We start from the raw sequence: 25,329 nt of genomic DNA, 5'->3' as shown, positions 1-25,329 counted from the left end.
ACCCGATCGACCCGGCAGGCTCGGTTTTGGCTAAAAATTCAAATTGAGTCCAATTTTAATCGAATTTTCCAAATTAAACCCCAAAATTGAATTCCTCATCATATTCTAAACCCAAACATGTGATTTTCCCCAATTTTTGTCATAATCATGTCCAAGATTTTCAAATTTTTATACTCGGGTTAGTAGGGCTTTGTTCAATTCAATACCTTAATGACCTGATTAGGCAAAATTGGTGCCAAAATTGAATTACCCACATCTAATTAACCCTAGTGTCGCGCCGCGATTTTTTGGGACTTTTGGAGTTTGCGCGCTAAGGAGGTATTTCCGTGCAAGAGTCTCTCCCAGACCATACCTCACGTGACAGTGGATGGTAATTTCCTATTTGATCTAAATTTTCAATTTTGGAGTCGCCACTAGTCATTATTGGTAGGTTGACTAGAAACCTAATCAGGGTACGGGAGAAATACCACGATTCTATGAACAAGAGATTCTGAGTATGGGGACTTGGTTACGCTAATGATTCCAAATTGAGATCCCTAACGCCCTTTCGGTACCTAAGAACGATATGATGTCTAACGTGTCATGCAAGTTTCCGAGGCTTACCCACTAATTCTATCCATTCTAATTGCGGGGAAAATCAATCAAGAATTAAATGCGCAATCAATGTCAATCAAACCAAACAATCCTAAATTGTCTCTAAAAATCAAAATGCACCCAAAAAAAAAAAATCCAAATCGTAATGAAGTCCTAAAGGCTTGTTCATTTATGATTTGTATCTTTTTAAGGTTTTAGGATTTTTTAGGGGTTATAACCCCTAAATTTGAGATTTTCTGAAAATGCCATTTGGGCACTTTAAAAAACTCAAATTTCACTTCCCAAAGTTGGCCACAGTGTTTTTGGACCATTTTGTGAATTTTTGAAATTTTTATTTTATTTTATTTTTGGAAATTGAATTTCTGAGAATTTCATTAACCGAGAATTGATTTTTATGATTTTCTGAAATTTTTTATGAATTTCGAATTTTCGAATTTTTTTAGATTTTTTTAAATCTTTCACATTTTTTATTTGTATTTTTTGAATTTTTATGGATTTTCTGAAAATTTTTGAATTTTTATGAATTTTCTAATTTTTTTTTAAATTTGTTTGAATTTTCTATTTTTCTGAAACTTTTCGAATTTCTTAAAAAAAATTGTATTTTCTGATTTTTTATTTTTTATGAAATTTTTTAGATTTTTAATTTTTTTATGAATTTTTTTAATTTTTCCCGCCGAGAAACGAACCGGACCGGCCCGGTTCAACCAGATTCGGCTTGGCCGAACCGGGCCTCGCCGGCGCCGGTACTGATCGTCTTCTCCGGCGAGTTCTGCGCCAAAACGATGCCTTTTCGGAATTTTCTTGTAGGGGCATTTTGTCGAGCAGTTGGTGGGCATGGTTCTGTGTTGCACGTTTTTGAGACCGCCGGTTTGGGCTCGTCGCCGATAACCTTCCGGCGACTATTTTGCCATTTCGATTGGTCCATTGTAAAGTCCATGTGTTCTATTTTCAATCTAGCCTGCTTGGAATACCGGCGAACGTTCGTCGGCCGGCGAAAAAGCCGGTCAAAAAACCTAACTCGTCACTGACCTAAGATTTGCATTTCCAAAATCTATGTAACTATCTTACTCGCCTTAACCATCTAGATCGCTTTTAACAACTAACAAAACATCAAACAAGGGTGAAGGAAGCTAACTTGACAGGCCTATGGCCATGGTGATGCTTCGGCGACGATGTCCGAACTCCGGCGAGGGGTTTTAATGATGGCCGGGATGATTTTATGCATATTCAATTGTTTAAAATACAAACAAGCAAAGAAGATGTGATCAGAACACGTTTTAGGCATCTAGTATGACAAAATTGTGAAGAAAAACGCATGAACAAACCAAAAACACATTCTAGAAATCAGTAAAAACCGAGACAACGAACGATTTTTTACCTTCTTTGTTTGATGATCAAATGATTTTTCCGAGCCAGTTCACTGCTATAGGATCCTTCTCCGATACTCAGGCTTCCAATAGGTGGTCTTGGATTCCCCAGGAGGTGATCTAGACACACCGGCCGTGGTTCGTTTCCAGGCGCTGGCGACCAGCTTTGAGCCGGTCGTCACAGGTGAGGATACTCACCTCTGGAGACCGATTCGCCGGCATTTTTCTGGCCAGAAAGACGCCGATCACTCGGTCTCAGGAAGTATCAACTCTACCCTCTCTCATTTTCTCTCTTTCGTCTCTGTTTCTCTCTCTTTTTTCTCTCTGGAATTTTGTCGAACACTTTTCATGCATAATGATCAAATTTTTTTTTGTTTTTATTGATCAATTTCTCGCCCAAAGTTTATTATTTACCAACCTTAAATCGGTTGGGATGATTGCCTGGCGCCAGCCGGATATTCTCCAGCTGGCTGACTTGATTTTCATGTGCTAAATTGATTGGGAGAAGCTCCTGAAGTCTCGGGCACGAACTAGAATTTTCTGGGTTTTAATGTGTTCTGGGCAAGTCGGGCGAAGAAGACGGGTTCCCGGGTCAAGTCGGGTTGACCCGATCGACCCGGAAAGCCCGGTTTTGACTAAATTCATAATTTAATCTCGATTTTGACCCAATTTTCAAAATGAAACCCCAAAATTGAATTCCTCATCATATTTTGAACCAAAATATGTGATTTTCCCCAATTTTTGTCATAATCATGTCCAAGATTTTTAAATTTTTGTACTCGGGTTAATAGGGTTTTGTTCAATTCAATACCTTAATGACCTGATTAGGCAAAATTGGTGCCAAAATTGAATTACCTACATCTGATTAACCCTGAAAATGATGGTCTCATGGTTCGACAATTTCGAATTGAGCACGATTCCCAATTTGGGCTCAAAATTCCTAATTTTCAATTGAATTTTGGGGATTTCTGATTTCTATGACAGACTGTGCAATTGGACCGACCATTATGTAATTCAAGGTCCCAGAATCATTTGTTGTGAAGATACCATGACTTAAAAATGACTAGAAAAGATTTAATTGCATTTTTGGTTCAATTCGGGTTTGATTTGCCCAATTTTGGGAAAAACATATACATGATTGATATTTGTCAAAATTGATGATGTATTAATGAAATTGGATTTAAAATAAGACTAATGACTATTTTTATGGAATTTTCTGATTCCGTTTGCTATTTTTCTTGATTTTCTCACTCATTTTGACTAAAAGAAATTAAAGAAAAATTCAGGAAAATGATAAAAAAATTATTTTTGATCTAGAAATAATTTTCTAGGCTTGGCCAAGATTCCTAGTCTTAATTTTGAGATTTTTGAAAATATGAAAAAAAATGAGCTAAAAATTAGATGTTAACAGCTACCACTCTTTGAGATTGAGCTTGTTAGATGTTGATCTCAAAGATAAGGTGACACCTGAATTTTTAGTTGACTCAATGAACAAGATAAAATGGAAATTTCATAACAACTAATTAGGGATCCTACCTTTGAAATTCGTGATCTAATCCAAAGATTTTCTTTTCAGAACACATTTTGAAAGGTTCTTAATGATTAAGGGAGAGAAACTTACTTGTTTATGAGCGTCTCTTTGTTGTTTATCCAAGAATATGAATTGATGGCGGTGATGATTATGATGATTATTCTGATTTCATGGTTTAAGGACGAATACACGAACCATGAGCTCCTGAGGCTCCTCGCTTAAGGATTTGAAAATTTGCCTAATGGTTCGTCACCAGTAGGATTTTAAAATTTATCTAGTGACTCCTTGTCAGTAGGACTTTGGAAATTATCTAGTGACTCCTCGTCAATAGGACTTTGGAAATTGTCTATGGGCTCCTCGCCTGTAGGACTTTGGAAATTGCCTAGGGGCTCCTCGCCTGTAGGACTTTGGAAATTTGCCGAGGGGCTCCTCGCCCGTAGGACTTTGGAAATTGCCTAGGGACTCCTCGCTTGTAGGACTTTGGAAAATTGCCTAGGGGCTCCTCGTCTGTAGGACTTTGGAAATTTGCCTAGGGGCTCCTCGCCTATAGGACTTTGGAAATTGCCTAGAGGCTCCTCGCCAGTAGGACTTGAGAAGGCTTCAAACAATGAGTGCCTTGGCCATGAGTTATGTGATTTTAAGGTTTCACTAACCTTTCTATGGTTTTTAGTTGACCAAAAACTATTTTGAAAAGTGGTTTTGAAATTAATCAAAACTGTTTGAAGTGTGGTTTTTTTTTATAGCTTACCACGAACTGTTTGAAAACTTGATTTTAAGTTGACCAAAAACTTTTGAAACATGGTCTGGAAACATGCATTCTTCGCATTAATGCATTTCAGACAATCAAATTTCCTTTTTAAGGAATTATTTGAACAAAGTGCTTACAATCTTTCAAGAAATACTTGAAATGATCATTTGGAAGACCTTCATTAGAAATGATTTGTCTCAATCTATGATCTTGGTCTTGTCTTTATCTGATTGAAATGAGAATTGTCTGATATCCCTCAATTTTATCTCTCTTAACCAATCCTCAGGTGTTTAGAGATGTTCGCAATATATACAATCTAATTGATCCAATAAGATCTTTCGGACGACTGTAATATTGGCTTGGTCAATGGCTATTTAAAGGATAGGCATTTTGAGGCCAAGAAAAATAATTTTGTCATAACTTGCTTCAGGTCTACAAGTTAAGAACCTCGAGGATAGGACAAGATATTATTGCATACACCTCTTTGAGCGATGACTTCTTATCATAAAGTCATGTTTCTACTCTCAACATCCCAATCTGAAGAGTCTTTGGGGAGAGGTTATATTGTTGGTATTGGGTAGGCTAAAAAAAGACTCATTTGTTTGAATTCAGGATTTTTATGAAATTGGTGATCTTCTTGGCATCATCACCCCTTTCCTATTTTGTCTAGTAGGGATCTTTCTTTTATGAACATCAGAGTCCCCTGAACGTTCATTACAATTTTTTTCTTTTGCTCATTCTCACTTGTTGTGATTTATGATCTCTCACAATCTTGGCTTTGCTTTATCATGACTTTTTTGTCATTTTGAGCTTTCTTTTGAACCTTATTTTTTTTCATTTTTCTTGGGCATTTGGCCTTGCTTTTACCAAGCACATTGCTTTTTCATGCCCCTGATTCTTTTGACTTTGACCTTTTTGAATTCCAAGGACTCTGTGTCATGCCCTTTTGTTTCTTATCTATTCAAAGTGGATCATATGCTCATGCTTCGGTGTGAAGAGATGATCACCAATTTAGGGTTCTGAAATGAATATTCAAGCTCAATTGGGCTTTGTCAAAGGTAATGTGTTTGGGTGTAAGAAATGAAGTGCTCTTTTTCCTCTTGGGATGTCTTGAGCTCTCATATGACTTAATCTGAAGTTACCACAGAAAGATTGATGCAAGAGTATACAATAAAATCTTTCTTGATCCTATTCTCTATAGCTGTCAACCATAAACCTCCTGGTTTGCCCCAATATGGAGTGGTTCTTAACAGGGTTGTTTTGGAAAAATTTCTTCACTGTTTTGGCTCAAATTTGATTTGTAAGGGATAAGCATGTGTTTGGGATAGTGAAATGACTGCTTTTCATCATTTCAATCCATGTAATCGTTGCGAACATCCCCCTGTTTCCTTTCGATGAGTTTTTTTCTCACTCACTTCTTCACTTTGACTTTGAGTGTATAGAGGACGTGTTTGGACATGGCTTACCTTTCATCATTTGAAGGTCTTTTCCATTTGATTTGATCCAAACTTTTTCTTCGAAATTTTTCAAAGCTTTTTGTCAAATTATCCCTTTTTAGGGAATTTTGATACTTAATGCATTCTCAAAGAAAGCGTGTTTCAAAACTTTTGATCTGAAACATTTCTGAGGTATTTTCTTTTCAAAACAATATGTTTTGTTTTGCTTAGTCTTAGTGTCATTCCGCTTGGGGAAGAAGAAGTTCGATTTTCTCTTAGAAAGGCAACTTCTTTAACACATGCACTCATGATTTAGGGATACTTGTCTGATCAATTTATCAAGATTCCTCTTGTTTGCATGCTTTTGCTTTGGCTCTATTGGGAATTCTTCTTTTGTTGCTCCCTTTTCTTTGTCTCCCTGGGGATGATAAAAAGAAAAGCACATTAGGAAATATCAACGGAAAAATTGAATTGGAAGTACTCCCCTTTATTATTTGACAACTTCGTTGGGGATTCTGAAACCACCGACTGATTCGGACTCCTTTTGCTTTCTTCCGCAAAACAGATAAAAATATTCATGAAATGCGTGGTATGCATGATATGCATGATATGCACATGTTCTAAAGTGACCCAAAGCTCTTCTTGAATGTTCGTCTTTATTTCATTGGTAGAAAATCTTGACAGCATCTGCATTTACAGGATATGCCAATTCTGTTCCAGTCATATCTATAAGAATCAATGCTCCTCCAGGAAGGACTTTCTTGACAATGTATGGACCTTCATAATTCGGAGTGAATTTGCCACGAGGATCTGAATTATTGAAGATGACTTTCTTTACTATTAAATCCTCTGTTTTGAAATGCCTTGGTTTCACCTTTCGGTTGAAGGATTTGACCACTCTTCTCTGATAGGCTTGCCCATGGCATATAGCTCTTAATCTCTTTTCATTGATCATGTTGAGTTATTCATATCTTTGTTGAATCCACTCAGCTTCTGAAAGCTTCAATTGGGATAATATCCATAATGAAGGAATTTCTTCTTCAACAGGTAGCACTGCTTCCATTCCATAAACCAAGGAAAACGGAATTGCTCCAGTTGATGTTCGAATTGAAGGTCGGTATGCCATTAGAGCATACGACAACCTTTCGTGCCAATCACGATAATTTTCAGCTGTCTTGGCCAATATCTTCTTGATATTCTTATTTGCCGCTTCAGCTGCTCCATTCATTTGTGGACGATATAGGGATGAGTTCAGATGTCGGATGTGGAAGTGTTCGAGTAAATCATCCATAATCTTATTATTTAAATTTGAGCCGTTGTCCGTAATTATTGCTTCTGGAACCCCATACCTAGCAATGATGTCCCGCTTAATGAATCTTGCAACATTCTTGGCAATAACATTTGTATATGAGTTTGCTTCAGTCCATTTGGTGAAATAGTCAATAGCAACCAGGATAAACCGGTGCTCATTTGAGGCCTTAGGGTTAATTGGACCAACCATATCAATGCCCCCACATTGAAAATGGCCATGGCTTAGACATTTGATGTAGCTCATTTGGCGATGCATTGATTCTGTCCCCATAAACTTGACATTGATGACAACATCTCATATATTGGATGTAATCTATTTCCATTGTCATCCAATAATATCCCAACCTCATAATCTTTCGGGCTAGAAGATGTCCATTCATGTGCGGTCCACATTCACCCTCGTGAATCTCTTTCATGATCTATTCAGCTTCTGTAGCATCCACACATCTTAGTAGGGTTGAATCAAATAATTTCTTGTAAAGGGTTTGACCACTGAGGAAGAACTTGTTGGCTATCTTCCTTATAAATTTCCTGTCACCTAGTTAATTTTCTTCAGGAAATTCTCCCAATTGAAGATACCTTTTGATGTCATGAAACCATGGTTCATTGTTAAACTCTGCCTGAACCATCATGCAATGAGCTGGTTATTCAAGAATATTAATTCTTAATGATTTTATATCCATACCATCTTTAGCTTATAGTAAGGATGACAAAGTTGCGAGAGCATCTGCAAAATGATTCTGAGCTCTTAGGAGATAATCGAATGTTACTTCTTCGAATTTTTCTATCATCTCCTCTAAGTATCTGTGATAAGGAATCAGTTTGGCATCTCGAGTTTGCCATTCACCAGTTGTTTGCAATATTATGAGCATGGAATCTCCGTATACTTGCAACCTCTTTACTTTCATTGAGAAGGCTAATTGCAAGCCGAGAATGCATGCTTTGTATTCAACGACGTTATTGGTGCATGGAAATACTAGTTTCGCAGATACCGGATAGTGTTGGCCTTCTGGGGAGATCAGTACTGCCTCAGTTCCTGATCCAGATAAGTTGGTTGCACCATCAAAATATATGAAACATTTATCGTCGACTAATGTTAATATATGATCATTAAGTTGTTCTTCAGGATTGGTGATATTCTGCTAATTTTTCGCCAACATGTCTGCTATTGCTCGTCCTTTGATCGACTTTTGAGATAAACTTTTGATGTCAAATTCAGATAACAAGACTTGCCACTTTGCTAATTTCCCAACCAAGGAAGATTTCTCAAGAAGGTACTTGATCGGATCATTCTCAGTCACTAGCAAAATTTGATGATGGAGAGTGTATTGCCTTAATCTGTGTAACATTCAAATCAACGCAACGTATGTCTTTTCGACTGCCGGGTAATTCATTTCTGATGTTGTGAACTTCTTGCTTAAGTACTAAATGACTTGTTTTTTACCATCATTTGGTCTTCTTTGTACAAGCACCGCTCCTAATGACTCATACTGAATGTCAAATATAAGATCAGCAAAACCCCAAGGATTGGTGGTACCAGCACTGGTAGGCATACCAGATATTCTTTGATCTTATCAAAGGCTTGTTGACATTCCACATCCCACTTCACTTTTACATTTTTCTTCAACAATTTGAAGAATGGTTTAGCAGTCTCAGAAAGCTGATAGATGAAACGAGCAATGTAGTTTAATCGCCCCAATAAGCTTCTCACTTCTTTTACCGTAGAAGGAGTCTTTAAGTCGTATATTGCCTTGATCTTGGAGGGATCTATTTCGATGCCCCTGCTACTGATCACAAATCCTAGCGGTTTGTTAGATTTTGCCCCAAATACACACTTGTTGGGGTTTAGTCGCAACTTGTATTTTCTGAGTCTTTCGAACAACTTGCGAAGCACTTCAACATGATCTTCTCCTTGTTTGGATTTTGCGATCATGTCGTCGACATATACTTCGATTTTTTTATGCATTATGTCAAGGAACAAAGTTACCATTGCCTTTTGATATGTGGCGCCAGCATTTTTTAAACCGAAAGGCATCACCTTGTAACAAAATGTGCCCCATGGTGTTATGAAGGATGTCTTCGCCTTATCCTCTTTCTTCATGAGGATATGATTATATCCTGAGAAACTATCCATGAATGAAAATGTTTCGAACCCAGCAGTGCTATCCACTAATACATCGATATATGGAAGCGGGAAATCATCCTTAAGGTTTACTTTATTTAGATCGCGATAATCAACGCACACCCGTACTCGACCATCTTTCTTCATTACGAGTACTATGTTGGCAACCTATTCTAGATATGGTACTACTTCGATGAAACCGACTTTGAGCAATTTCATAACTTCTTCTTCTATTTTCTTTGCCAAATCTGGCTTTGTTCGCCTAAATTTTTGCTTCTTTGGCGGAATACTTGGATCGATTGGCAAAGCATGTTCAACTATGCTTAGATCAAGACCTAGCATGTCAGCATAAGACCATGCGAATATATCTTGATATTCTCTTAGCAAATCTATGATTCTTTCTGCTTCTGCTGAGTGAAGACTTTCTCCAATCTTAACTTCCTTGGGATTCTCTTCATCGCCCAGATTAATAGTGATCGTTTTCTCTAATGTGAGTGGCTTTGATTCTTCATGACGAATCCATTCCTTTCTAACCCATTCCTCATCCTCGTTATCTTCTTCAATATCGCAGGTGATCTCCTCGGAAAAATTTGGGCCACATAAGAACCTATTATGGATATACGAATGCTCATGCCTGACATGTAACAAACATGATTAATAATTGCATTCAAAGTGAAATAATGCATGTGGTCTTATGAAAAACCTTTTTGGAAATTCATTTTGAAATTTATTTTGGAAAAATATAAAGACAGAGATAGTCCTCATATCATCAGACTTCCTTGCTCTTAAAATCATTTTCGCAATGATGAGCAATATAGAAACCCAAAGCCTCAAGACCCACGAATGATGATAATGTTCATTATAGGTTTGGTTTCGTTTCTATATGTCATTAACAAAACATTCCACCATTTTTATTGAATTGAAAGACGTGATTGCATCTATATCAACAGGAATGTAAATTACAACTGAACTAAAATTACAAATGAAATCATAAGAATTTTGAAATTGTAATCAATAAAATGCAATGGAAAATGCTGATAGCAAAAGTTCAAGAGAATCTTCCTACTCCAGTGCGTAGGTATATTCTGCTTTGGTTATGATGACGTTGATGGTATTCTCTTTGAATAAACCAAGCAGAACAGATTTTTTCTCTGCGTATAAGTCTTCTTCTTGAAGTAGCTTGGAAGGTCCAGGAAAAGTTTCTTTGATGTGAATCTGATGATAGGGAAGCTTTTTAGCTTTACCCTTCCATACGGATGGATTAATGATGCGATCACCTCGGCTTCCATAGCCTCCATGATTCTTTCAACCACGGCCTTGGCCTCCATGGTGATCTTTAGAGCTATCTGGAATATAACCTACTTCGTGTTTTATTATTGTGGCAAGCGGAGTGATAGGTTCCTTGATTCCTTGGGATTTCAATCCAAGATCATTACCGGGAGTAAATCCATACTGGCATAGCATCCTTCCAGACATAATGGATGATGTTGAGAACTCTGGGGATTTTATGATGCAACCGGCAGGGATTTGCACCATTAAGATCATTTCAAAGGAATGATAGCTTGGTTCTTCTTTCACTTTGGGTTCGACATACGGTATTGCACTCTCTTTGTAAGTGGTGAAATCCATCTCCCCATGTACGGTGATCATCTTGCCATTAATGACAAACCTGACCTTCTGATGGAGACTTGAAGGAATAGCACCAGCCATATGAATCCAAGGTCTTCCAAGTAACAAGTTGAAAGTCCTCGGAATATCCACTACTTGGAAATCAATTAGAAAAGGCACAGGGCCTATGTTCACTTCGAGCTCGATATCGCCAATTACGTCTTTCTTCATTCCGTCAAACAAGCGCACAGGTACTTTAGAAGGTTTGATGAGCTCTTCGCTAATCCCCAAGCGATGCAGTGTGCTTAGTGGACACAAATTAATTGCGGAACCATTATCGATCAGCACACGTGATACCTCTACCTCTTTGCCCTGGTATTTGACGGCAATATATAGAGCCTTATTATGGGAACGCCCGTCGATTGGGAAATCTTTATCGGAGAAGGCAATTTGATCTTTCAAAAGAATAGTGCCAACAAAGTCTTCCAATTGTACTTCATTAATTGTCTTCGGGACGTGTACTTCATTGAGAAGCTTCATAAGCACCATTTTGTGACTTTCTGAAGTTTTGAAGAAATTCAATAGAGAAATTTGTGCCGGCATCTTTCTTAGTTGTTCAAATACCTCAAATTCGCTCGTCTTCATGACTGAAAGCAATTGTTTGACGTCTTCTTCGGTTACTCCTTTCTTTTCGTGCTCACCTTCTTTCGGGACATAGCATTTCCCCGATCGAGTTATGGCATCAACTTCTTTAGGAGAGTAACCCCAAGGTACACGCCTAGTATCAAACTTTTCTTTTGGAGGGAGAGTGATGATCACAGGCTGTGTTTCTTCTCCTTTAATCTTTAGTTGATTAATGGGAAGTTGGATAGTGATTGGTTCGATATGACCTTCTTCCTCCTTATATTTATCTACCTCATCAAGCTTGATCAGAAATGGTGTAATCATGGATACCATGCTTCTATTGGCTTCGTCAGCATCCATTCCACCCCAGCCATCAGGTGTGATCATTTCATTCTTGAATGCCCACGGAGGGGGTGTATATTTGACACGGTAATTATACCGGCCACTATCTTGATCCAGGAAATCAACAAATTTACCTTATCTCTGTGCTTTACGAGCAAATCGCCTATCACCTCGACGAGTCTTTTTCTTCTCGTTCTCTTCTCGATCTTCATTCTCTTCGAGATTTAGTTGGCTGATCGGGACCTCGTCCTTGTTGCCCCATCCATCAAGTACAATGTCTTCATTTTTAAACGCCCATGGTGGTGGAGTATATTTGACACGGTAATTGTATCTACCACTGTCTTGACCGAGTAAATCTACGGTTTCACCTTCCCCGGATGATTTCTGGGTGAAACGCCTTTCACCCTGTCGAACTTTTTCTTTCTCCTTTTCATCCTCATCTATTTTATCTTGGAGCATTTCCTTCTTAGATGGAGCTTTCTCCTCAGGACCGATTTCGTCATCCATATCACCCCAGCCATGAGGCACAATTACTTCATTTTTGAATGCCTATGGCGGTGGGGTATATTTCACTTGGAAGTTATACCTTCTGGAGTCGTTTCCCAAGTTGTCTACAATCTCGCCTTTTAGGAGCGCTTCTTGACGAAAGCGGGCATCTCCTAATCGAGAAGCTTTAATCTTGACTTCATATTGATCTTCATCATCAGGCTTGATCATTGTTTCTTCATCTTTGATCATGTTTACTGTATTGTGCTCAGGAAGAGGTTTTTGATGTATATTTAGCTTGGGCTCTTGGAAATTCAATATCTTCTTATCAATGAGCTGTTGAATCTTGTACTTTAGAGTGAAACAATTATCTACATCATGTCCCCTTTCTCCCATGTGATAGGTGCAGGTTTTTTATTCATCGTACTAAGAAAATCTTGCTGGATTGTCCCTTGGCACTTTTGGCCACCAAATGCCTGTTGACACCTGATTTTTAGCTTTTTTTTAAAAAAAATTTTCAAAAATCTCAAAATTAGGACTAGGAATCTTGGCCAAGCTTAGAAACCTGCTTCTAAACCAAAAATAAATTTTTTAGCATTTTCCTGCATTTTCCTTTAATTTCTTTTAGTCAAAATAAAATCAAGAAAAATAGCAAATTGAATCAGAAAATTCCATAAAAATAGTCATTAGTCTTCTTTTAAATCCAATTTCATTAATACATCATCAATTTTGGAAAATCTCAATCGTGTATGTGTTTTCCCCAAAATTGGGCAAAATCAAACCCGAATTGAGCCAAAAATGCAATTAAATCTTTTCTAGTCATTTTTAAGTCATAGTGTCTTCACAACAAATGATTCTGGGACCTTGAATTACATAATGGTCGGTCCAATTACACAATTTGTCCTAGAAATCAGAAAATCCCCAAAATTCAATTGAAAATCATTAATTTTGAACCCAAATTGGGAATCGTGCCCAATATGAAATTGTCGAACCATGAGACCACCATTTCTAGGGTTAATCATATGTGGGTAATTCAATTTTGGCACCAATTTTGCCTAATCAGGTCATTAGGACATTGAATTGAACAAAACCCCAATAGCCCGAATACAAAAGTTTAAAAATCTTAGACATGATTTTATCAAAAATTGGCGAAAATTACATATTTGGATTCAGGATGTGATGAGGAATTCAATTTCGGGGTTTAATTTTGAAAATTCGGTTGAAATTGGGCTTAATTTGGAATTCAATTTCGGGGTTTAATTTCAACCCGACCCGACCCGACGACCCGTCTTCTTCACCCGGTTTACCCATAATGCCCATTAAACCCAGAAAAATATCTTTAGCCCCACGACTTTGCTGACCTTCTCCAATCAAATTAGTACGTTTTAATCGAGTTGGCCAGCTGGAGATTCTCCACCTGGCGCTAAGGATTCGATCCAACTGATCGAAAGTCGGTTCTAACAAACTTTGGGTAGGGATTTTGATCAACAAAAATAAAGAAAAACTAAACATTGCGAGAGGAGGCTATTCGGTAAAATGCTAGAGAGAGAGGAGAGAGAAACAACGCGAAAACAAAGAAAATCTAGAGAGAGAATACGGAGTTGAGGTCCCCTGATCGAGTGTCTGGCACCGATGAACGGAACGGCGCCGGCAAATCGATCATTCAAGGAGGACCTCCTCCTCTGTTGATCAGTGAAGAACTGATCGTGAGGACATGAAAATCTTGCTCCGTCGGTGAATCTAGAGCTCTTCCGACGAATCCCAGACCACCAGGTTGAAGTTCAAGTGTCAAGAAACAACTCTATAGGCACGGATCAGTTCGACGATTTCTTCTGATCATCAAACGAAGAAGGTAAACATCGCTCATAGTCACGGTTTTTTCAGAATTCCAGAAAATACGATTTGATTCAACCTTGTCATTCATATCGTTCTGATCGTGGTTTTGTATTTTAGGATGTTCAAAACTTGTTGCTAATCACATTTTGTGTTGTTTGATTGCATTTTTGGCCGTTAAATGTGTATAAACCGAGTCGACCGTGCATTTGACCACCTCGCCGGAGCTCGAAGGTCTTCACTGGAGTGCCGCCGTGACCTTAAGCCACTCAAGTTAGCCTCCCTTAATCCCTGTTTGATGTTTTGAATCATTGTTTTGATCGATCTAGATGGTTATGGCGATTAGAATTAGGATTTGCATTCTGGAAAGACTTGCCAAAAACAGTTGCGAATTAGGTTTTTTGACTGGTTTTTTTCACTAGCCGGCGGGTTATGGCGCCGGTGTTCTGATTAGGCTAAATCCATACTAGAGCACATGGACATCACAATGAACCAATCGGAGCGGCAAAATAGTCGCCGGAATGTCATCGGCGATGGGCCCGAACCGGCGGCCTCGAAAACACTTGTACTAAATTCATGCACACCAGGTGCTCGGGGAAATGCCCCAATGAAATTCCATGGAAACGACGCCGTTTTGGCGCCACCTCTTGTTGGAGGAGACGATCGGCGCCGGCGCTGGTGACGCCCGGTTCGGCCAAAGCCGAACCAGGTTGAACCGAGCCGGTCCGGTTCATTTTCCGGGTGGGAAATTTAAAAAATTTAAAAAATAATAATAAAAATTTAAAATCTAAAAAAAATTCATAAAAAATAAAAATTCAGAAAAAAATTGGAAAATCGAAAAAATTCAAAAAAAGAGGAAATTCACAGAAAAATAAAAATTTTTAGAAAATTCAAAAAAAATTCAAAAAAATTCAGAAAATACAAATAAAAAAATTCAAAAAATGTGAAAAATTCAAAAAATCCAAAAAAAATTCGAAAATTCGAAAATTCATAAAAATTTTCAGAAAATTATAGAAATCAATTCTCGGTTAATGAAATTCTCAGAAATTCAATTTTCAAAAAAAAAATCAAAAATAAAAAATTTCAAAAATTCACAGAATGGTTTAAAAACACTGTGGCCAACCTTAGAAAGTGAAATTTGAATTTTTGGAACTGCCCAAGTGGCATTTTTAGAAAATCTCAAATTCAGGGGTTATAACCCCTAAAAAAAATCCTAAAATCCAAAAAAAATGCAAATCATGAAATGAATAAGCTTCTAGGGCTTCATTAGGGTTTGGATATTTTGATTGATTTTCATTTTTAGAGACCATTTAGGATTGATTGATTTGATTGACATTGATTACACATTTAATACTTGATTGATTTTCCCGGCGATTAGAATGGATAGAATTAGTGGGTAAGCCTCGGAAACTTGTATGACACGTTAGACATCGTATCGTTCTTAGGTACCGAAAGGGCGTAAGGAATCTTGATTTGGGATCATTAACGTACCCAAGTCCCCGTACTCAGAATCTCTGGTTCGTAGAATCGTGGTATTTCTCCCATACCCCGATTAGGTTTCTAGTCTACCTACCAATAATGACTAGTGGCGACTCCAAAATCAAAAACTTAGACCAAATAGGAAATTACCATCCGCTGTCACGTGAGGTATGATCTGGGAGAGACCCTTACACGGAAATACCGCTTTAGCGCGCAAACCCTGAAAGTCAAAAAGCGCGGTGCGACAATGCCTTTCTAAAAGCATTGGTAATAGTTTTGACAGAGGTCGGGGCAACGGTATGTATTGCCTCACAGGCCTTTTCTTTGGCTTAAACTGCCTTGGGTTTTTCCAAGCGACATTTGATTGCTTTGGAAATGATGATTGATGAGCATTTGGGCTAGACACCATAGCCACTTCTCGGATGGGTTCTTTGTTTTTTCTCTCGGGATAAAGCCTTCGTGTTGCTGTTTCTTGAGCCTTCTTCTCTTTCGATCCCCATTCAATTCTCTCGCCAACCATTACTAGCATGGTAAACGTTTGACAGCCTGATACATGAAGCTTATCATAGGACTCAATTGGCAATGATTTTAGAAAGAGCTCAATGAGCTCGTCTTCACTTATGGCGGGCTTTACTTTCCATCTTTGAGCATAGACTCTAAACCCTTCATTCTCTCATTTCTCAGTTCTGACAAGATCTTCTCTAGTTGGGAGTGCTTCAACATTAAACTTGTACTAGCGAAGAAATTCTCCTGCCAAATGGTCCCATTCAGTGAAGTCTTCTATGTCGAGAGCTGTGTACCATGCGAGGGCCACTCCTCTCAAACTATCTTGAAATGTGCTAATAAGAAGTGGCGTGTTATCTGAATATCTCGCCATCTTACGGAGATAATACTTCAAATGGCTTTTGGGATAACCAGTGCCATCATACTTGCTCACGAATTCCGGTTCTTTATAATTTTTGGAACAATCACCTTCGTACATGGTGAGAACTTGTCGAACCTTTGAAATTCATAACCTTGACTTGCTAGGCACTCTTCAATTTTGGCCAATCTCTTGGCCTCTTCTTCATCCTTTGTTTTGGATGTTTTTTTGGTCTGATCATCCTCTTCCAAATTTACTACCTCAGGCGTAGTCTTTGGAAGATTTTTTTGAACAGGTTCTTTGTTTCTGATTGGGTCTTCAATCGGTGTTTCAGTAGCATTTGGAGTTCCCACATTTGGAGTAGTAGGATAAGATCCTCGAGATGCGAGAATAAAAGCCTTCATTTCTGCCATCATGGCGGCCATCTAGGTCATTTGGTTCTCAACCTCAGCTAGTCGAGTACGAGTTTCTTCTTCCGCCATTCTTATTTGCAAGCGAGTTCGAGGTCTTTTACCTTCCGTTGCTAAACAACCTGCTTCACAAAAAGCCTAATTGTTAGCATAGTGAAAGAATCTTGAAACCCTACATTCTTTAAATTGTATGATTTCTTATGATTAACAAGGATAAGAGCTTTTATGCAAGCCTTAGCCTTGCATAGAATTTCTTATCAATATTCTTCTCGAGCAATCATACAATTCATAGAATTATAATCCATGATGGCTTTTTGCAAAATGTACTTTGAAACTTCATTAAGCAATTGTTTCAATTTTGAAATTTTTTATTACAATGCTATACATCAAAATAGGGGAACACTAGTTTAAACAAGTCTAGGCTTCTTGCTAGCTAAAGTAGCTTCAGCCTCTTCATATTCCTTGGCTCGTGTCTCCAATTCTTCCACATCGATTACAACCTCTTCAGGAACATACAGCTCTGCACCTGGCGTGCTTGGCACAATGTACTCTGGGATATATGGTTGATATGGACATCGTGCCATATCGAGGAGGAGGTGCTAGGGACCCATTGTCCTATCCTCTTAGTCCGATTACTCGAGCAAGGGCAAAGCAATTCAAGCAAGCTGTTGGCATCATGGTTCAAGATCTTTGGAGTGGAAACGATATTGGATCGGGACTGGAAGAATCTTGGACCTCTTGGTGCAACACGATCAAATTTGGTCAGTTGCAAGGAAACGAGCCGCTGATTAATACTCACCGCTAATGTCGTGACGGATGTTGTTTTTTTCGCGTTTCGGAGTAGTTTAAGTTTTTTTTTATTTAAGTGCTTTTATTAATTCTAGTGGTGTTTTTGTAATTTTACGTTTAGGGTTAACACCATATAAAAAGGGTGTTTAGGGTTTCTTTGGAGACAGATGATTCACTTTAATATAACGAGAGGTTCTTTTCTTCTTTGAGTTATGTGTGGACTTGATCTTATCAAGGCCTTCCTTGTGGCGGTTGATTCGACTAATCTAGTAGGATAGCGAATTCTCTTGTTCGTGGTGTCTATAACGTCGATTGGTTGACACAAGTTCGTCAATAGGTCACGTTTATACCGAGGTTACCAATCACAGGTTCGATTGGGGGTCGAGGTTTTGCGATTCGCACTTTCCAGATCTTCGTAGAATGATCAACTTCCACTTCAGATTCACTTCATCTGGTATCAGAGCCCAGGTTCTACAAGGTCTAGTTATCCTAATTTTGTTACTTTCATTCGACAAATTGAGAATTATTGAACTAGGATCTCAGATTTTAACCGAATTAGGGATCTAAATCGTTCTTGCTGCATTTTTTTTTCTTTTCGGTCCTAATGTGTCTTGTTTGTATTTGAGTTCGTAAAAAAAAAAAAGAGGGTTTCGGCCAAAAAAAAAAGAGCAAGCCGAACAAAAAAAAATCAACCGAAAAGAATCGAGAAGACGACTCGTTTGTTAGTTGGACCGAACTGAATTAAAAAAAAAGTATCAAAAATTGAGTTTGAATTTGACAATTAGTGAAAGGTTGACGAATTATTTTGATCCTACTTGGTGGTTTGGTCGATTGTTGTGAGGTGGGTGAGAAAACGGTTTTTAGTCTGATAAAGAGCTTGTGAGAAGGGAATACGAGAGGTAAAAGGCAAGAGTAAGTGAGCTTACGTGAAAAAAAAAATCGACATTGAGTTTGAGTTAAACACGAGGGGGAGCAACAAATACTTTGAGCAAAACACGTGAGGGAGTGTTTGGTGAGATTTCTTTTATTTCTAACATTTTCTTGCAGGTAAATCATGTCACACGATCAAGAAAGCATAAATCAAAAGGAGGATGCTTCCAAATAAAGGGATGATGTAATTTTGGAAGGCATTCAACAGTTGAGATTGCAACTTAAAGTACTTAGTACCCGAGTTATGGGATGTGAGACGAGGCTTGACGGAGATCGAGAGCCACCACGGGGGAGGCCGCGAAATCAGCGAGATGAATCTAGAACACGACCTAGATGGCAGCGGCAATTTGATGATGAGTTTGAGGCCGACATGGAGGAAGACCGAGATGGCCGGTTTGGGAGGTGGAACGGAGGACGAGGCCGAGAGGTTAGACATCGAGAAGATGATGAGCTTGGCAACATCAAGATGAAGATTCCATCTTTTCAAGGAAAGAATGATCCTGATGCGTATCTAGAGTGGGAAAAAAGAATAGAATTGGTATTTGACTACCAACGATATTCCGAGCTTAAGAAGGTAAAAATTGCAGCTGTTGAATTCACTGATTATGCTATAATTTGGTGGGATCAGCTTGTGACTAGCAGGAGGCGCAATGGTGAGAGGCAGATAAACACGTGGGATGAGATGAAAATAGTCATGAGGAGGCGTTTTGTACCGAGCCATTACCACCGAGACTTGTTCCATATGCTACAAAATCTCACACAAGGCAATAAGAGCGTGGAAGAGTACCATAAGGAGATGGAGATTACCTTGATCCGTGCTAATATGGTAGAAGACCGTGAAGCCACAATGTCACGATTTTTTAGTGGTTTAAGCCGAGATATAGCGAGGGTGGTGGAGCTGCAACATTATGTTGAGTTGGAGGAATTGGTGGACAAGGCCATCAAAGTTGAGAGGCAATTGAAGTTGGACTGAAATTACAAGGGTAGTGGAGGTTCAAGCTTGAATTGGAAGTCCCATTGGAAGAGAGATGAGAAGCCGAATTGGAAGGAAAACAACCCCAAGGCCGAAAACTTTGAAGGAGAAAGAGAAGGATGGCAAAGTTGGTTCGAATCCAGCTTCAGGTAAAACTGAAAACCCTAACACTAAGACTCGTGATATTAAATTTTTCAAGTGTTTGGGCAGGAGTCATCTGGCAAATCAGTGCCCTAATAGGAGGGTGATGATCATGACTGGGCATAATGATGTTGAATCAGAAAGTGAGAGGGAGGACGAGGATGATGACATGCCACCATTAAAGGATTGTAGTGATGTTGAGATGCCAGCAAAGGGTGAATTGATGGTGGTTAGGTGTTCTCTTAGTGTTCAAGCCAAGGAGGAGGATCAACACCAGCAACGTGACAATTTGTTCCATACACGATGCGTGGTGAATGGCAAGATTTGTAGTTTGATTATTGATGGGGGCAGTTGTACGAATGTGGCAAGTTGTACCATGGTGGAGAAGTTGGGGTTAAAGACTACAAAACACCCTAGACCATATAGACTTCAATGGTTGAATGATAGTGGAGAGGTGAAGGCGTCGAAGCAAGTCCGAGTTCCATTTGAGATAGGAAGATATAAGGACGAGGTGATGTGTGATGTTGTACCTATGCAAGCGGGCCATGTTTTACTTGGTAGGCCATGGCAATATGATCGAAAGGTACATCATGATGGGTACACTAACCGATATTCATTGGTAATGAATTAGAAGACTTATACCTTAGTGCCAATGACACCTAGTGAGGTGTATGAGGATCAATTGAAACTAAAACGTGAGGCTGAGAGGGAGAGAAAAGGTGAGAGAATCGAGGGTTTGTGAGGAGAGATCGAGACGCAAGGAAAAGGAGAGATCGAGGGAAGAAGAGTGGTAAAAGCCGAGGGAAAAGGAGAGAGAAAAGAAGAGAGGCAAATGAATTTCTATGCAAAACCCAGCGAAGTGAAGAGAGCTTTAATTCTGGACCAACCGATGCTTGTACTTTTGTACAAGGAGGCACTGTTTACTACTAACGATCTTGACCCGAGTTTGCCTAGCTCTGTTGTGTCTTTATTGTAGGAATTTGAAGATGTCTTTCCTGATGAGCTTCCTGGAGTGTACCCCCGATTCGAGGTATAGAACATCAAATCGATTTGATACCTGGTGCGCCACTGCCTAACCGACCCGCATATCGAAGCAATCTTGAGGAGATAAAGGAACTTCAACAGCAAATTAGTGAACTATTGGAGCGCGGGTATGTGCGAGAGAGTCTTAGCCAGTGTGCCGTCCCTGTTTTGTTGGTGCCAAAGAAGGATGGGTCATGGCGAATGTGTGTTGATTGCCGAGCAATCAATAACATAATGGTAAAATATCGACACCCTATTCCTAGGCTAGATGACATGTTGGATGAATTGCATGGTGCTAGTATATTTACTAAAATTGATTTGAGAAGTGGTTATCATCAAATTAGGATGAAAGAAGGGGATGAATGGAAAATTGCATTGAAAACCAAGTATGGGTTGTATGAGTGGTTAGTCATGCCATTTGAACTAACTAATGCACCTAGCACGTTTATGCGACTTATGAATCATGTATTGCGTGCTTTTATTGGTCAATTTGTAGTTGTCTATTTTGATGATATTTTGATATATAGCCGAAGCCTTGATGACCACATTGAACATGTTCGAGCTATTTTGCAGATTTTAAGGATCGAGCAATTATATGCTAACCTAAAGAAATGCTCTTTTGTGACTAACAAATTAGTGTTTCTAGGGTTTATTGTTAGTGTTGATAGTATACAGGTTGATGAGGAAAAGGTGAAAGCAATCCGTGAGTGGCCGACACCTAAGACTATGGGTGAGGTGCGCAGCTTTCATGGCTTAGCAAGCTTTTATCGACGATTCGTGAAACACTTCAGCACCATTGTCGCACCTTTGACCGAAGTTATCAAGAAGCATGCGGGTTTCACATGAGGAGAAGAGCAAGAGAGAGCGTTTAATCTGTTAAAAGATAAGTTGACTAACACTCCTTTGTTATCTTTGCCGAATTTCGATGCTGCTTTTGAGATAGAGTGCGATGCTTCTGGTACAGGAATTGGAGCCATGTTAATGCAAGGAGGACATCCCATAGCTTATTTCAGTGAGAAATTAAGTGGAGCAATATTGAATTATCCTACTTACGATAAGGAGATGTATGCTTTGGTGCGAGCCTTGGAGACTTGGCAACATTACCTATGGCCAAAGGAGTTTGTGATCCACACTGACCACGAGACCTTAAAATACTTGAAGGGACAACAAAAGTTGAATAAAAGACATGCCAAATGGATAGAGTTCATCAAGACTTTTCCATATGCGATCAAGTACAAGAAAGGTAAGGAAAATGTGGTAGCCGATGCACTTTCTCGAAGGTACGCAATTCTAACTACTCTAGGAGCAAAATGTCTAGGTTTTGAGCATATCAAGGACTTATATACTGATGATGAAGACTTTGGAAGAGTATTTGAAGCTTGTGAACACGCTGCATTTGAAAAATTCTATAGGCATAATGGCTATCTCTTTCGTGAGAACAAGTTATGTTTGCCTAAATGTTCTTTGCGTGAGTTGTTGGTACGAGAGGCGCATGGTGGTGGCTTAATGGGACATTTTGGCATTAATAAAACTTATAAAGTGCTGTATGAACATTTTTATTGGCCACACATGAAAAGAGATGTCACATGTATTTGTAAGAGATGTATTGCATGTAAGTAAGCTAAGTCTACAACTAAACCACATGGCTTGTATACGCCTTTGCCTATTCCGAAGCATCCTTAGGTTGATATTTCAATGGATTTTGTGTTAGGATTGCCTAGGTCTAAGCATGGTCGGGTTCTATTTATGTGGTTGTTGATCGGTTTTCAAAGATGGCTCATTTTATACCCTGTCATAAAACCGATGACGCATCGCATGTTGCTGATTTGTTCTATCGTGAGATTGTGCTTTTGCATGGCATGCCTAGGTACATTGTTTCTAATCAAGACACTAAATTTCTTAGCTACTTTTGGAAAACATTATGGAAGAAGTTAGGCACACAACTTTTATTTTCTACTACTTTTGGAAAACATTAGTAGCAGAATGCATGCTCCTGTTTCTTGGGAAGATTGTTTACCACATGTTGAGTTTGCATATAACAGGAGCATGCATTCTGCTACTAAATTTACACCGTTTGAGGTTGTTTATGGCTTTAATCCTTTAACTCCATTGGATTTAACCCCTTTGCCTGTTGATGAGCGTATGGACTTAGATGGTTCTAGGAAGGCCGAATTTGTCAAGGCATTGCATGAGAAGACGCGGTTGAATATTGAGCACAAGACCAAGCAATATGCAAAGCAAGCCAACAAAGTAGTGTTTGAGCTCGGCAATTGGGTTTGGGTTCATATGCGCAAGGAGCGTTTTCCCGAGCGGCGACTTTCTAAGTTACAAGCGCGAGGGGATGGACCGTTTATGGTGTTGGAAAGGGTTAACGATAATGCCTACAAACTTGACCTTCCAGGTGAGTATGGTATTAGTGCTACTTTCAATGTTTCTGACTTAACTTTTTTCGATGCAGGAGATGATTTGAGGGCAAATCCTTTGCACGGGGGAGGGAATGATGTGGACATCGTGCCATATCGAGGATGAGGTGCTAAGGACCCATTGTCCTATCCTCTTGGTCCGATTACTCGAGCAAGGGCGAAGCAATTCAAGCAAGTTATTGACATCATGGTTCAAGATCTTTGGAGTGAAAACGATCTTGGATCGGGACCTGAAGAATCTTGGACCTCTTGGCACAACACGATCAAATTTGGTCAGTTGCAAGGAAATGGGTCGCTGATTAATACTCAGCGCTAATGCCGTGATGGATGTCGTTTTTTTCGCGTTTCGGAGTAGTTTAAGTTTTTTTTTATTTAAGCGCTTTTATTAATTCTAGTGGCATTTTTGTAATTTTGCGTTTAGGGTTAACACCATATAAAAAGGGTGTTTAGGGTTTCTTTGAAGACAGATGATTCACTTTAATACAACGAGAGGTTCTTCTCTTCTTTGAGTTCTCTGTGGACTTGACCTTATCAAGGCCTTCCTTGTGGCGGTCGATTCGACTAATCGAGCAGGATAGCGAATTCTCTTGTTCGTGGCATCTATAACGTCGATTGGTTGACACAAGTTCATCAACAAGTCACGTTTATACCGAGGTTACCAATCACAGGTTCGATTGGGGGTCGAGGTTTTGCGATTCGCACTTTCCAGATCTTCGTAGAACGATCAACTTCCACTTCAGATTCACTTCAATGGCTCATCGAAATGGGTAGTAACATTCAAGGGTATATATGGTTCGACGTCGATTGGTCGTTTAGCCTTCAAGCATTTTATATACTTGTTGGATGCCAAGAATAGCTTCATTTCTCCTTCCAAATCTTCAGGCCATTGCACTATTTGCTCGGTTGATTTCTTTGAAGAATCCACGGTCCCATCCCATCAACCCTTGTTTGCAACTCTTTATTTTCCCTTTCCGATAGGGGTCTTTGGGGTATCCCGAATGTGAACTCCTCAGGATGCCAAATAGGTAGAACTTGTTGAATCATTCCGAATTGCCGTACGACTCTTAGTAGGCAATAAGCAATTCCACCACTCAATCCAAGCAAAGGCACCAAATTGCCTTCTTGGGAAGTAATCTGAGCTTTCGCTATCTTCGGCCATTGAATTCTCCATTGAAACTGGTCAGGATTTAATGCTCTAATGAAGTTTGCCCACTCATGAAAGGAGTATTTTGGCAGTTTGTCTTGGAGTTTCAAACACTTCTCGATAGGGTTGGTAGATGAGTCGATCTCTCGAATGCGCATATGACGTTCCCAAGGTCGGATATGCGAAATAAACCACACAGAAAGTAACCCAGCTGAGGCTTGAAGTACACCTTTTTGCTGATTTTAGTATTTGTTTAATGAAATGATGGTTTCCGCCAAGAGCATATTGGAGAAGTCCCATTTTAGGCAAGCTTGCCTAGCAATTACTGCAACGAGAGGATTCAATCCAATCCTTGATGTAGGGAATAAGACGAATCCAAAGAAAGCAAGAATGAAAACACTCGCGGAAGAATTTCCAGTTTCTTTCGGCAATTTGGAATAATTGGCCACCGAGTAGGATAGAGGAAATCTCCCGGTATTTGACTTGATCAACTTTTTCACTTGAGAGGTCTTCAAGTTTAAGAATTTAGCTATAACACATGCGGGCTTTAATCCAATTGGGGGCTCAGCAATTCTTGACTCGAAATCAATCTTAGTGGTTGCCTTATATTCGTTTAGTGTAGGTACCATCTCGTGCTCGCTCAATTGAAATGTGGCGATGGTAATTTCCCAGAAATGAGATAATACTTGAATTAAGCTCACTTGGTACTCCGGGTTGATGAGCTTGAACAAATACCCGAGTCTTTCCTTCATATATGCTTTGTTGTCTTTTGTCATGTTTACCCACCATGCCAAAAGCTCCTTCCTTGGAATCGGAATGACTTGTATGCCTAGTTTCCCCATTTCGATCTAAAGCACGTAAAAGAAATTGATTATTATTCACCATGGATTACCGATTGATTTTAATGCTTCCATTTCAATTTTATGTCCTTTTAAGGTAAAATGGAGGTAAAGTGTATTTGCATACTTAAAAAGTAATGCAAATGTCACTTTAAATCCATTTAGGCCTTAAAAGAGCGTATAGTTGAAATCAGGGATGAATTCAATGTTTGGTGTAAATGCCAATTTCGTCACACTCAATTTAGACCATAAAGTCCCAAACTATGGTTTACAATTTCGAATACATCGAAACAAGTGGATAAACAATTGAATGC

General features: G+C 39.1%; 1 pseudogene; it reads left to right on the top strand.

Moving 5' to 3' along the window:
* Nucleotides 1-18,716: 18,716 nt before the first annotated feature.
* LOC115671643 (uncharacterized) lies at nucleotides 18,717-23,348 on the top strand (annotated as a pseudogene).
* Nucleotides 23,349-25,329: the final 1,981 nt, after the last annotated feature.

The sequence above is a fragment of the Syzygium oleosum genome, unplaced genomic scaffold (genome assembly GCF_021117445.2).
Source record: "Syzygium oleosum isolate NSW1041296 unplaced genomic scaffold, Sole_v2.1 Sole_v2.16, whole genome shotgun sequence".
Taxonomy (NCBI): domain Eukaryota; kingdom Viridiplantae; phylum Streptophyta; class Magnoliopsida; order Myrtales; family Myrtaceae; genus Syzygium; species Syzygium oleosum.
The sequence above is the reverse complement of the archived record's forward strand: the minus strand, read 5'-3'. Positions and strand labels throughout refer to the sequence as shown.